Here is a 12,232-nt window from a genome sequence, read left to right on the forward strand (position 1 = left end):
CCATGAATTATCACCTTTAGCATTTTGTACCATTTTTAGTGCATAGTGCGTATCCATTTTTCAAAGATGGACGCATTTTGATCTAAAAATCGCAAATGTGATGCACGCAACTACTGGTCAAGTTCAGTTCATCCATGTGTTTCCTGCACTCCTGCAATAGGATTTTTAGGCAAAATAAAGTCTCAGTTGTGCGACATGGTGTTATGATGTTATGCTAGGTGTTTTGCAGAACAACTGCAATGTCAAGTGCCAGAAATCTACAAATTAAATTCAACCCGGACCTAATCCTCATATCATTCTTTCTATCATTCAAAACCTATCCATCATTGGATCTATGTGACTTAACCATCCTATCCAGCTTGTTTATGTTATGATATACAGAAGTTTAACTCACATAACATAATTATTTGAATATATATTTTAGTATTTTATTTCAATCAACTTTTAATAAATCTTTAAACATTTTAGGACATGTTTATGGAAGAATGGCACAGTACAGCACAGCAAATCACCTTTCTGCCCTGCAGCGCATCACTGGGAAAAGGCAGAACTGTGCAGTACTTAAGGAATATGTCATATTCCTGACTTTTCTCTCTGAGCTGGTGCCCTACCGCCAACACATGCACCCTTGCACCGTGGTGCACGGGTGCACAGGCACACTTGCACCACGGTGCAAGGGTGCCTGTGCATTCTGCAGCGCACATAGAAAGAGGAAGTAACCAGGAGAGCTAAAGATATTTCACCTTGTTCTGCCTCACCTGAGGAGGCATATCTTTTTGGTCCATTCCCAGGTTTACAAGTTCTTATAACTCTGGGAATGCAAAAAAAAACTATGCGAGTTGAGTGGGCACACCCATGCGAACGCCATGGAAAGCTTACCCAGGGCAAAATAACCACTGCAGTGATTTTTGCTGCATTGCATTAAAACCGATTTTTGGAGCCACTAAAGTCATGCAACGTGGCTTTGTGTGGCTTCAGAAATCTGACTTAAGGTATGCTTCATTCTTGCACCACGTTGAGTGATGCAATAGTGACACAAACCAGGTCATAAATATGGCCCTTCATATATAAATTGATTGATGCATAATACACCACTTGAAATGTTCAAGGAAAATATCTGGAAAATAATCATTCATTCCTTTTGGAAAGTCTGTAATTTAAATATACAATAAACCTCTTTTTGTAATGACTTTACTATTTCACAGATTTTAAGCTCTAACTGTACAACTGTATATGTTGCCTCTATAAAGTGGTGCAGCACTGTTGATTTTTTTATCAGTATTTCTTATGTTTGTTTCAGTCCATTTATCTTCAGTTTCAGTATCCTAGAGGTTTCTCCTAAATAACATTTTTCCAAGGATATTTTATATATAATTTCTTTTGTTGTGTTGCACATTCTCAAGTCTCTAATGGGTATGTCATTTTGCATTTTTGGATGAGTGATAAATCATTCTTTTATAACTTTGTTGCAATATGACCAATTTACACAAGATAATGTCATTTGACATGACTTAATAATTATGCATAACTGTTTATAATTCTTTTGATCTAAATAGTAAATTTACATGCGTTATAGATTTTTCTATGCACTTTATACAAGCAACTTTCTGAACTACTGACTTCGCGCTGGTGATGTCATTTTGTAGTTCTTGCAGTCGAGTGCACTAGAAATGAGTATTATAGAAGCGATGCCGTGAACCAACTATGGCAATAGAAGTAAGTGATTCTACTGTTATTGTTTACAACCAATAAAATAGACCAGCTCGTGTTGATGTACCTATAAATGAGAGTCAACATCGGGGGGCTTATAAATATGGGTCAGCATTATCTCAGGTGGCAGAGCTAAATTAATCCCTACTGGGAATACTAATTTTCAAGTCCTAATCTACACACGGGGTGCTTCAATTTGTTTTATTAATTTTTATAATAATGATTTTTTAACTACACCGAATCCTAATTTTACAGAACTTTTTAATTTTATCCTGGATCGAGACAATTTATTGGGAAAGTATAATTTGGCGGGGATCTGTTTGGGGGGTGATTTCAACGCCAAGATAGGAAAAGGATTTATTGGTAACCCCCCTCCCCTAATTACACACAACCCATGCAAGAGAGGATATGAGGTATTAGATCATCTAGTAAATTCAAGTCTTTTAAACGTGATGGATGACGCCCCTATCAACATCACCGATAATCCACTGCCCACGTATAGAGGTTTAGGATGAGCTTCCATCATCGACTATGTCTTTTTATCCCCCTCTTTACAAGACCATCTTCTTGGGGCAGAGGTAAAGCCGTCCACCTTCGGAGATCATAACCCTATAATCGTCCTATTAAAGGTTGCACGGCGCTCCAACTTTAGGAAAGAACTGGGCGCAGGTAATTTACATCTCTCAACTGACACCTTGGCAGTCAAATGGAGAGGCTTAGATTATAGGGAGCTCTTTACGAGGATGGTATAAACATATCCCACCCTATGTGAGACTTGTCTTGTTTTGGCAGACCCTAATCCTGAGGCAGTTTATGCTTTCACTGAATTATGTGCGGGCATTAAAAATTTGATCTCTAGACCAGCGGGCGCACATAAATCTGATCCTAAATGGCTTGACAACATCTGTTCCAGAGCCAATAGGGAATTGAGAACAGCTTTGTCGGCCCAACCTAGAGATCCCATCCTTATCCGTGAATTAAGATCTAATTATAAAAGGGAATTAAGATTCAGGCACGACACAGTCCTGAAGGAACACTGGGACAATCTGGCCTGTGCTGCCAAAATTAACAACACAAATACTTTTTGGTCTGCCACCAAATCTCTGAGAACTCTTGGGAATCCTTCCACCCCTCTCGACTGTAACATTTCTAGCGAAGCATGGGTCGCCCATTCTTCAAAGATATATGCTTCCCCACTATATTGCGACAATTCCCTGGAAAACCTGCCTTCCACCGAAATTACAATATCTCTAAGTGAGGTAGAGGAGGCAATATTCCAGAGCGCGGGTAAAAAAGCCCCAGGCCCGGACGGGCTACCCATAGACCTTATAAAATTAGAGCCGGAGTTCTGGGCCCCTTTGTTACTAAATGTTTTTAATAATCTAACTACAACTAAAATCCCCAGTACATGGTCAACCTCTGTAATTATTCCGATTTTTAAAAAAGGATCTAGATCCGACCCTAGTTGCTATATGCCCATTTCATTAATTGATAATACCCTCAAATATATTAGGGAGAGTCCTATTTAATAAGATCAGGACATGGGCACAGGATGGGAATATTTTGAATAAATGTCAGTTGGGGTTTCAGAGCCACCTTGGCACAGTGGAACAGTGTCTGAACCTTAATTTAATAATGGGAAAGTGCACCATTGCTCGACACAGTCCACTTTACCTGGCATTTATGGACCTCTCGTCCGCCTTTGATTTTGTCAACAGATCAAGGCTTTGGCAACGCCTCATGGATTATGGTCTGGACAATAATTTGGTACACTTTTAGCCTACCTTCATAGAGATTTAAAAGCTAGAGTAAGGATTAGCATGGATGGAGCAGTGTCAGGAGACATAACGGTCGGTAGAGGTGTTAGCCAAGGGTGCGTTCTCGCCCCTCTTTTATTTATTTTAAATATTAATGAACTCCACAATGTTCTGTCTAATCAAACTCCCGACGTCCCTATAATAAATGGCTCTAAACTCCCCGCCTTACTCTATGCAGACGATGCTGTTTTAATGGGTCACACAGCAAATGCTTTGAGGATTTTAGTTAGGGGATTTGTAGATTTTATGCATAGTCTTGAACTCTGTACTAATTTTAAAATATAATTTTTAATGTGCTGTGGCCCTAATAAACGCCACATCAATAGGATTACTTTGGACCAAGACTCGCTGTTATGCACTCGCACTTTTCCCTACCTGGGCATACAAATCTCGGATAGCGGCTCATGGACCCCACATTTGGCTTATGGGCGGTCTAAGTTCATTAAAGCTATAAACTCAGTATTGATCCTTCCTAAGCCAAAAAGATTAGAGGTGATACTGTCATTACTAAAAATTTATAGGACACAATGTGTACCAATTATGACCTACGGGGCTGAAATCTGGGGACACACAAATTTAAAAAATGCACAGGCTGAGAAAAATAGATTTTGCAGAATGCTCTTGGGAATACCAATATCATCGCCTATTTTTGTAAGCCACACTGAATTAAAACTGTTTTATTTGGAGGACTATATCAGGGCTCGTCCTGTTCTGTTCTGGATAAAGGTTTGGAAAAAGGGCGAAGCCTCCCTGACTAGGGAAATCTTGGCTGACTGCTTAAAATGCGACCAAGGCATTGGAATTCCCTGGCTGGCCCAAGTACGGGAGAGCCTGGCAGCAGTCAAACTCGAGTATATTTTTGATAGTCCTAACGAATTAGATGGGATTGACGGGAAGACGATTCGTAATATCCTATATAAACATTATGGGGATATTAGATATAAACAAGAATCTGTCAAAACCTCTGTGAAACAGTACATTCAAATGGAAGGTGACACTGAATCCATCTCGTGTTTACCAGCTGGTTATCTCCTCAAAGATATTACATGTTGGGAGCGTAGTCTTCTTTTCCGATTAAGAGCAGGATCTATAAAATACTTACTGTGTTTCCCTATAGGCTACCAACCTAATATTGAGAACTTGGCCTGCCCATGTCAGAATTCAGTGAAACAAACTATGGTGCACTTTTTGTTCTTTTGTTCCTTCTACCAAAAATATAGTAAGCTCCTGTTGATACCATTCTTCATAGCCAAAGGTATAAAGGATTTTAAAGTGGCCTATTAAAATTGTTCTCCAGCTCAAAGATGATGGCATTATATACCATGTGTGCACCTTTTTAAAAATGGCTATCCGTTCTCGCTCCTCTATGAATTGATGTCTGTTGGGCTAAGAAGTATTAAATTTATTTAGAGGTGTTGTATATTTGCACTTTGCACAGTCACACTTTATCTCATGCTGCTATTTCTAAATATATGAGCTATAGTAATCTGCTCACTCTAATGAACCATGGGAAAACTTGTACTTTGCACTTTATCCTAATGGTCTTTTTTAATAGGAACTATGCACCTCACAAAACTAGCACTTTAGACAATGCCGCTAATCCCTCTAGTAAACTGCTTTTTTTTAGCTGATGCCTGAGAATCTGTGTACTATGTATATATTGTTGCTATCTTAAAGGTGACTTCTGCACATGTGCACTTTATTTGATGCTGCTATAGAAATATACTTGAAAGTTGGTGATGACTTGGAAAATAATGCACTTTTGCATATTGTCATGCAAGTATTGCTGCTATTGCCAATGAAATGGAAAACATAACAACGCTTTTATCTTATTTTCATTGTGATTTTTATTATCCTGACCATGTACGTGATTATGTGTGTACTTTTATAGATAACGAAATATCCGAATAAAGATTATTGACTTGACTTGACTTGAGAGTCAAAATCGAGGCAGATGGAGCAGGTTCCACCCTCGATGTAAACACCGCTCGGTTCTAGATCGGACGAATGGTTGTGATAATAGAGGGGTTTGAATAAAGTTTTTGTTCAAACGAATTGTGGAGGAGTGGGGCTTTTCTCTTCTTTTTCGTTTTTTGGACCTTAGCATTATGGGACATTGGTAACAAGTAACACCTGTTGCTAGCAGATACCACAAGGTTATAAAACAAGCCGCTCTGTCAAGTCGTTGCCTCCCCTTTGACTCAGTAGACGCCGGAGGCAACAACGGACAGGTAGGCCCCCCAGGGGGTACTAACATTTGAAGGATTGACCTGGAATGTAGGAATTTCTTGAGCATGAGTGACTATTTCCTTGCCTTACTGTGGTTTTTCTTTCCCCATGTTGCTTTATGCATGACAGATAGGCATGGTGATCTCTTACAAACGACCAGGCTACTATGTATGAGTGGGCTTTGGTATAGGAGTAAGGTTGTTGTTCTTGATACGTTGCCGACTCTTGATTACTGCTCAAAAATTCCCCAAAATATGGCAAGCAAACTGATGAGAGTGACAGGGCATCAGCAGATAGTCCCATGGATGGTGGATACTGATGTGTCCAATAGACAACGTGTTTTAAAGTACAGTGAGCAAAGTTACTCTGAGGAGGACTCTGGGAAGTATTTTTATTCTGATTATTGCAGTATCTTGAGCTAGGAGAGTATTACGAAATGGGTGAGGGAATAAGGATGAAGGGGTATAATGTAATGGTGATTTGAAAACCTCCCGTCTCTTACTTTCCCCCCGTGTGTTTCCTCTACTAGAGCGGCGCATCATAATCCTGAGCTAGGTCCAGCTGAGGTGAGGTCCAGTCCCCGCTCAAGACGGGTGAGAAATTAATGTTTATACAATTTACTGCGATGATGCACGCTATGTTAATGGCGGTTTTGCAGTACACTGCTGGTTATATTACAGAGTTTGTAAAAGTGAACTGACTAGGAATGCGTTGAAATGTTTTATAGATGCCATCTGCATCCCTTAAAGCGGAGGATCTGTGAAAGTAGGTTGTATTGATTCCAAGCTTTTTCTGTGATTATAATTTTCTCTCTTTTTTCTTCTTTTTTTTCATTTGGTTTATAGAAAGATATATGCAGTAGCAAATTTTAAGAACAGAGGTCCTGACGAAAGCCTAAGGCACTCTTACCCTATTGGCTGAAACATGTTGGCCGTGATAATGTAGCAGTTATTTGTTAGTACTGCTCTTTGCACTGTTCTGTTTTTAGCTTAGAGGGTGAGGTGACATCTTTAATAAAATTTTGTATTTTCTCCTCGTGACTGTATTTTAATATCACTCACTATTGGCTAGTTGCACTGCTCTTATATTCCCAAGTGGTCATGGACCCAAAGAATGTATAGTCTGTCCCTTTCCTCTTTGGTGTTCCTATTCTGATTCCATTGAGCGAATCCCTCTCTGCAAGTTTGTCTCTATGATCAAGGGACATATCATCCATACGGGTGGATAACCAGATGATAAGACTGATCACTCGGATAATTGATGGGAATCCAAGCTCTGCTCAATGATTTCCTTCTTCTATGACATCACTTTTTCTTTGCATTTCTAACTCTGTTTGTAGCAGCTTAAGGCATTTGTTGGCTTTATAGATAGTAGACCCCCAGTTAAGTTGGTTATTGTGATTATGTAAAGTGGGGATTGGAACCGTGGCTGGGTGTTAAAATTTCTCTTTGACCCTATTTTTCCCTGTTGTGTTTAGGAGCCTTCTGCTTTACCCATATCCTGACTTTCAGCATTTTGGACCATATTCTGGTATTCCTATTCATTCCAGAACCATGCTTTACTTGCTTAAAAACTCCAATACTTGAAATTCTCTGCTTACTGCTTTAGTTTAGACCCCTAGCTTATTTTTCCAGTGGGCTATTTTCTAAATCCCTACCACCTTAAATTCCGGTTTCATTGTTTGGTTTATTTGCTTTCTGCCAAGTGTTCCCTTTTGTTTTCCCTTTTTTTCCAGTTAAATACTATTCCTGTCTACCTCCTTATCTATCACTGCTGTGTATTTAAGTTATGCGCCCTTGCTGTTACCATCCTGTGTGTTTCCTATGTAATCAGTAGGTATCATGGGCACAAGACACAATCTAGGAGGTGGCTCTCTCAACCCCTTAAATTTTGCCTTTATGTCATTTTTTAAGATCACCAAGTTATCATCCGCACAGACCCTGCCTTTGCATGTATTTCCTATAAATGGATGTTTGCAGCCTCTATCTGTAACAGCGATTGTGAACGAGTTCATGTGAGATTTTGAGTACTTTTTCCCAAATTCTATGTATTGTTAATGTTTATTATATACATGTCATGTGCGTCATAGGTGTTAGCAATTCTGAATGCCAAATTGCCTTTTGAGTGCCTGTTCTTTTTTAACTTTGACGTATTTTTACATTGTTACCATTCAACCCCTTTTATCTATAGACTCCCTATGTAATATGGGGCCACTCTGTCCACAATATTATATTCCTTTGTTTACTCTGCAACCAGTCCTAGCCAGACCCTATGAGGATTTTGCTTCCATGTTTAGCAAAAAAGACCTTCCATTAGATTTGTCTAGAAAATGTGCACAGTTATATTTGTGTCTCATGTAGGTTTGTTTCATATTAAGCTATAAATGACACACATGTTTGATAAAAGATTTGAGGAAATATTGAAGACTAGATTTTCACTTTCATTTGTCAGTAAACAGCAGTTGACAGTTCTGTATGTATACCCATATAGGGACAGACCTAGGATGGCTAAAGTGTACCCTAGGACTACAATATCCCTATTTCTTAGGTCTCTACCATTTAACTATGAATGGCCAGACTTTGCTCTATTCTCTTTCAAGGTCATTCAGTTCCTGAACCCTACTCAAATGCCCTTCCTGAGACGGGATAAGTCACATGCTTCACACACAATCTTCCTGCCAAGCAGACAAACCCATGGTTTCTGCTCTGGGAAGAATTTTCACACCTAATCAGACATTAGGGCAGCTAATGTTAATTGGCGCATTGGACACAGGAAAAGTGTAACTTTTAAAGGTTACTTTTTATGTATATTTATCAGAAATCCATCATTGAATTAGATTTTTAATCAATTATATAAATTGTGGATAATGGACTCTGTAGATCATGGATACTCAAAATACTGCCAGGGGCCACATGGAGCTGTCCTTCCCTTTACATGCGCCCCCTGGTGTACAGCAGCTCTTGGCTGATGTTTACTAGAGAGATGCTAAAGATAAAAAGATGTTAAATAAACAATGTCATAAGTCATGTGCAAGCCCATAGTCATTTTCCTTATGCTAGCCTGAGCACATTGTAGATTGTCCTCTGCTTTACACGTTACTCTATTGATATATTTTTCTTTGTGCCACGATGTACTTTCACACAGAACACAGAACACGCTGTTGTTTTTGTGTTCTGTTCTTTACTGGAATTTAGTCTGAACATGTCGACAAGGTCGAAGAACAATGCCCCTTGTTATTCTGTTTTGGTTAAGCCCTAGCACCTAGACAAAACAGGTAAATGCAGCTGTTGTTTGGGAACACATACTTTTTGTCATATAGATATGCACAGATAGGTAACACATATTTGAAGAAGGACCTTTAAAAGGGAAACGATTGTGGCAGCAGATGGGATGTAGAGCTTTCATCTGTGCATACTGAGGTACAGGGTGTGCTGCTAACACCTAGAGATACTGTTATATTTAATGACAGCTCCATTTATGATTTACAGACTACTTGCTATGCTAATCGTATTTGTGTTCGGCATTTTCCTACTTGTTGTGGCACGCATACTGCATACTAGAGCACAATAGTTAAAGTAAAGATTTAAAACTTTTCTTGTGTCTCTGTCAGAAATTATTGTGGACTAGTATGAGTGTGGAAGCGAAAGGGTGTGTCCTGCAACCGTGATTCCTGAGAGGGTCAGAGTGTTGTGTTCTAGGGTGTCTAATCACTTGTTCCTCTGTGAGTGAGTAGGAGGCAAGTGAGATACTATAGCTAGTCGGTCCAGGGCTCATGGGTACTCAGGTGGCAGAATGACTCAGTCCCTGACTACTAAGCGTCCATGATCCCAATCATAGTTTTGTGTCTCTGCAAAATCCCCGCAACAACAGCAAGGATGTATTTAAAGGTTAATTGAGGTTAAAGAAAGGAAGTAACTATTGCCTTCTGCACCAGTAAACTTTAAGAGCACCTTCATATTTAAAACGTTCTTGAAGCAAAACATATAAAAATATGATTAAGGGCCTGATTTAGATCTTGGTGGGACTGTGATGTAGTGGGCTTTTTTGGCTTTTTTCTAGTCAGACCTGGTGGTCTGCCAGCCTAAATTAGGTGCTAGAGTTCAATGGGTGAGATGACCTCTGTGATCCCACCAATTCCACCAGGACTTTCTTATAACACAAACATGGTAGTGGTGCTTTGGAAAAGTTGCACATCAGAGTTATTTATCCCAAAAGTAGATAAGTTAAATATTCCCAATTTGGGGATATACAAATATTACAGTGCCATTCATGGTAAACTGGGCATCCCACTACCAAGGATGTCAGGTCAACAGTCAAAAAATGTCTGTTGGTGATTATCTTACAAAAATAGGTATACCTCGGCACTCTAAGATTTATATACATGCAGTGTAGCAATTTATTAGATTTTAAGGTTAAAAATGGCACCAAAATGCATTAAGCAGTTATCTGGCCTTATTAGACCAGGACAAAATCAAAAGTTAAGATCAGCAGCAAAGGATCACAGGTCAGACATAGGAACCAGGCTTGTCCGGGTGAACATGTTTACCTTCAGACTTGGGGCCTGATTTACATTTTGGCAAACAGGTTACTCTGTCACAGCAGTGACGGATGTCCCATTTGCCGAAATATGAAGCCTATAATGTCCTGTGGGATATGTAATTTGGCAATGTAACAAAGTAACCCATCTAGTAAAATTTAAACTTGGCCCTCAGTCTCAGGGATCAAAGTAGAAAATCCTTGGTGGAGCGAGGCAGCAAGTGCTATGTCATCAAATAGAACAGGATGAGGTCTCAGTGAAGCCATTTACTTTTGGCTGGAAAGCTTAGAGTTAGGAAAATTTGAATTTTCCACCCAGAAGTGGTTCCTTGCCGGATGGAGTATTTTGCACCTTCCCCAGATGAAGATTCATACCTTCGGACTTAGCGCCTAATTATAAGTTTGGCAGCCCATCGGACTGCCAAACCAGCGGTGGAAGTGTGGTGGCAGTCGAGGACCACTGCACTGGCAGCTGACCATCGCATTACGCCTATACTGGTGGTGTGGCGGTCTGAGGCCAAAATATGCTTGGCAGTGCTGCTGCAGCACCACAAAGCATAATATGAGTTTCCTCAACCCTAGTGGCCTCATGGCAGTGCTCATGGCATGAAAATGATGGCAGTGAGGAAACTAATGGGGCCCTCAGGCTTGGGGATATATTTAGGAGTGCACATGCTGTGCACCCGTGTGTGCATGAACACCAGTTCCTGCACAGTATGTAGTACAAAGTCCATGCCATTCAAGAATTTGCTTTTGTGCTCCTTCAGTGCTGCACATATTAGCCTTTGAACGGCAGGACAACCGCCAGCCCGCCAGACCATGAAATATCTCGTAATCTCGCGGGTCAGCAGGGGTTGACTTTGACAGTCTAGGAGTGGGTTACTGATATGGTAGCCCACTCCCACACTGCCAAAGTCATGAGACTAGGGAAAGCCTGGTCTTAACATGTCGCAATGCGGAGAAATGCTTTATTTCTCTTTGTTTTTGCTTTTTCCACAAGGCAGCACATATAGAAAAAGCTAATTATTCCTAGTTTATGGCCATGTGGCAGCTGACCATGTGGTTTGGGCAATATTTTGAGAAAACCTGTTTCTTATGTATGTGACTATACTGGGTGGTGCAGTCATGTCTACCTAGCTGCATTCTTCTGTTTCTAGTATACATAAACAGTCTTGTTTATGTATATGGTGCAAGGGTGCCAGTGTTGGTGCTACACTGCTAAATGTAGCCCCAGTGCAGGGGGAAGCGCAAGGCTGCACCATATCCTTTCAAATATGGTGCAGTCTTGTGTTACTGAAGTGGTGGAGTGAAGCAATAAGCCATGACGGCTTACGCCTCACTCCACCACTTCTTTGTAAATATCCCCCTAAGTTTCATGTTCCAACACATTCTAGGAGGGATGCATTTTGACACTAACCAAGGGTCCAGGACCTAGGGGGCATCACTTGGTGGTCAAGACTCACTCCAGCATGGGGCTACAGCAGGGTCCAGAGCAGGTGCAGTTGGAATTGGTCATCTGGGCAGTTGCAGGAAAGGCCTCTGGGCAGCTTGTTTTGTCCCTGTAGTTCAAACAGGATGTCAGCTAACTTTGGGTCCTCTTCCTCTTCCACCAAATGTTGTGAGGCCCACAGGAAACATAGTTGATAATATTTAAACCTCGTCAACGGCCCATGTCTGCCCAATAACACAACCCCCCAGAATTTAAGGGCTGACTAAGTTGATCTCTTAAACATTCTGGAGTGCCCAGGGATTCCCATATTGGGGCCCACGTTGAAAAATATGGGACTCCCAGCTTTTCCCGCAAATATAGCCAAGTTCTTAAGGCAGATCTCAAAATCTTCAGCCTCACTTTAAACATTTTTTTAGGATCTCCATATTTAAAAAGGAAATGGTGCTGGCCTTGACATACATCAGAAAACATAGCCTCAAAAAGTAGACTG

The 12,232-nt window shown here is 40.4% G+C and overlaps 1 long non-coding RNA gene across 1 annotated transcript; it reads left to right on the top strand.

Moving 5' to 3' along the window:
• Positions 1 to 1,652: 1,652 nt before the first annotated feature.
• Positions 1,653 to 6,650, top strand: LOC144819458 (uncharacterized). The gene is made up of 3 exons (XR_013607381.1): positions 1,653 to 1,716; positions 6,286 to 6,322; positions 6,602 to 6,650. It is a non-coding gene; the product is annotated as an uncharacterized LOC144819458 (long non-coding RNA).
• Positions 6,651 to 12,232: the final 5,582 nt, after the last annotated feature.

This window comes from Lissotriton helveticus, chromosome 2_1 (assembly GCF_964261635.1).
Source record: "Lissotriton helveticus chromosome 2_1, aLisHel1.1, whole genome shotgun sequence".
In the NCBI taxonomy this organism is placed as follows: Eukaryota; Metazoa; Chordata; class Amphibia; order Caudata; family Salamandridae; genus Lissotriton; species Lissotriton helveticus.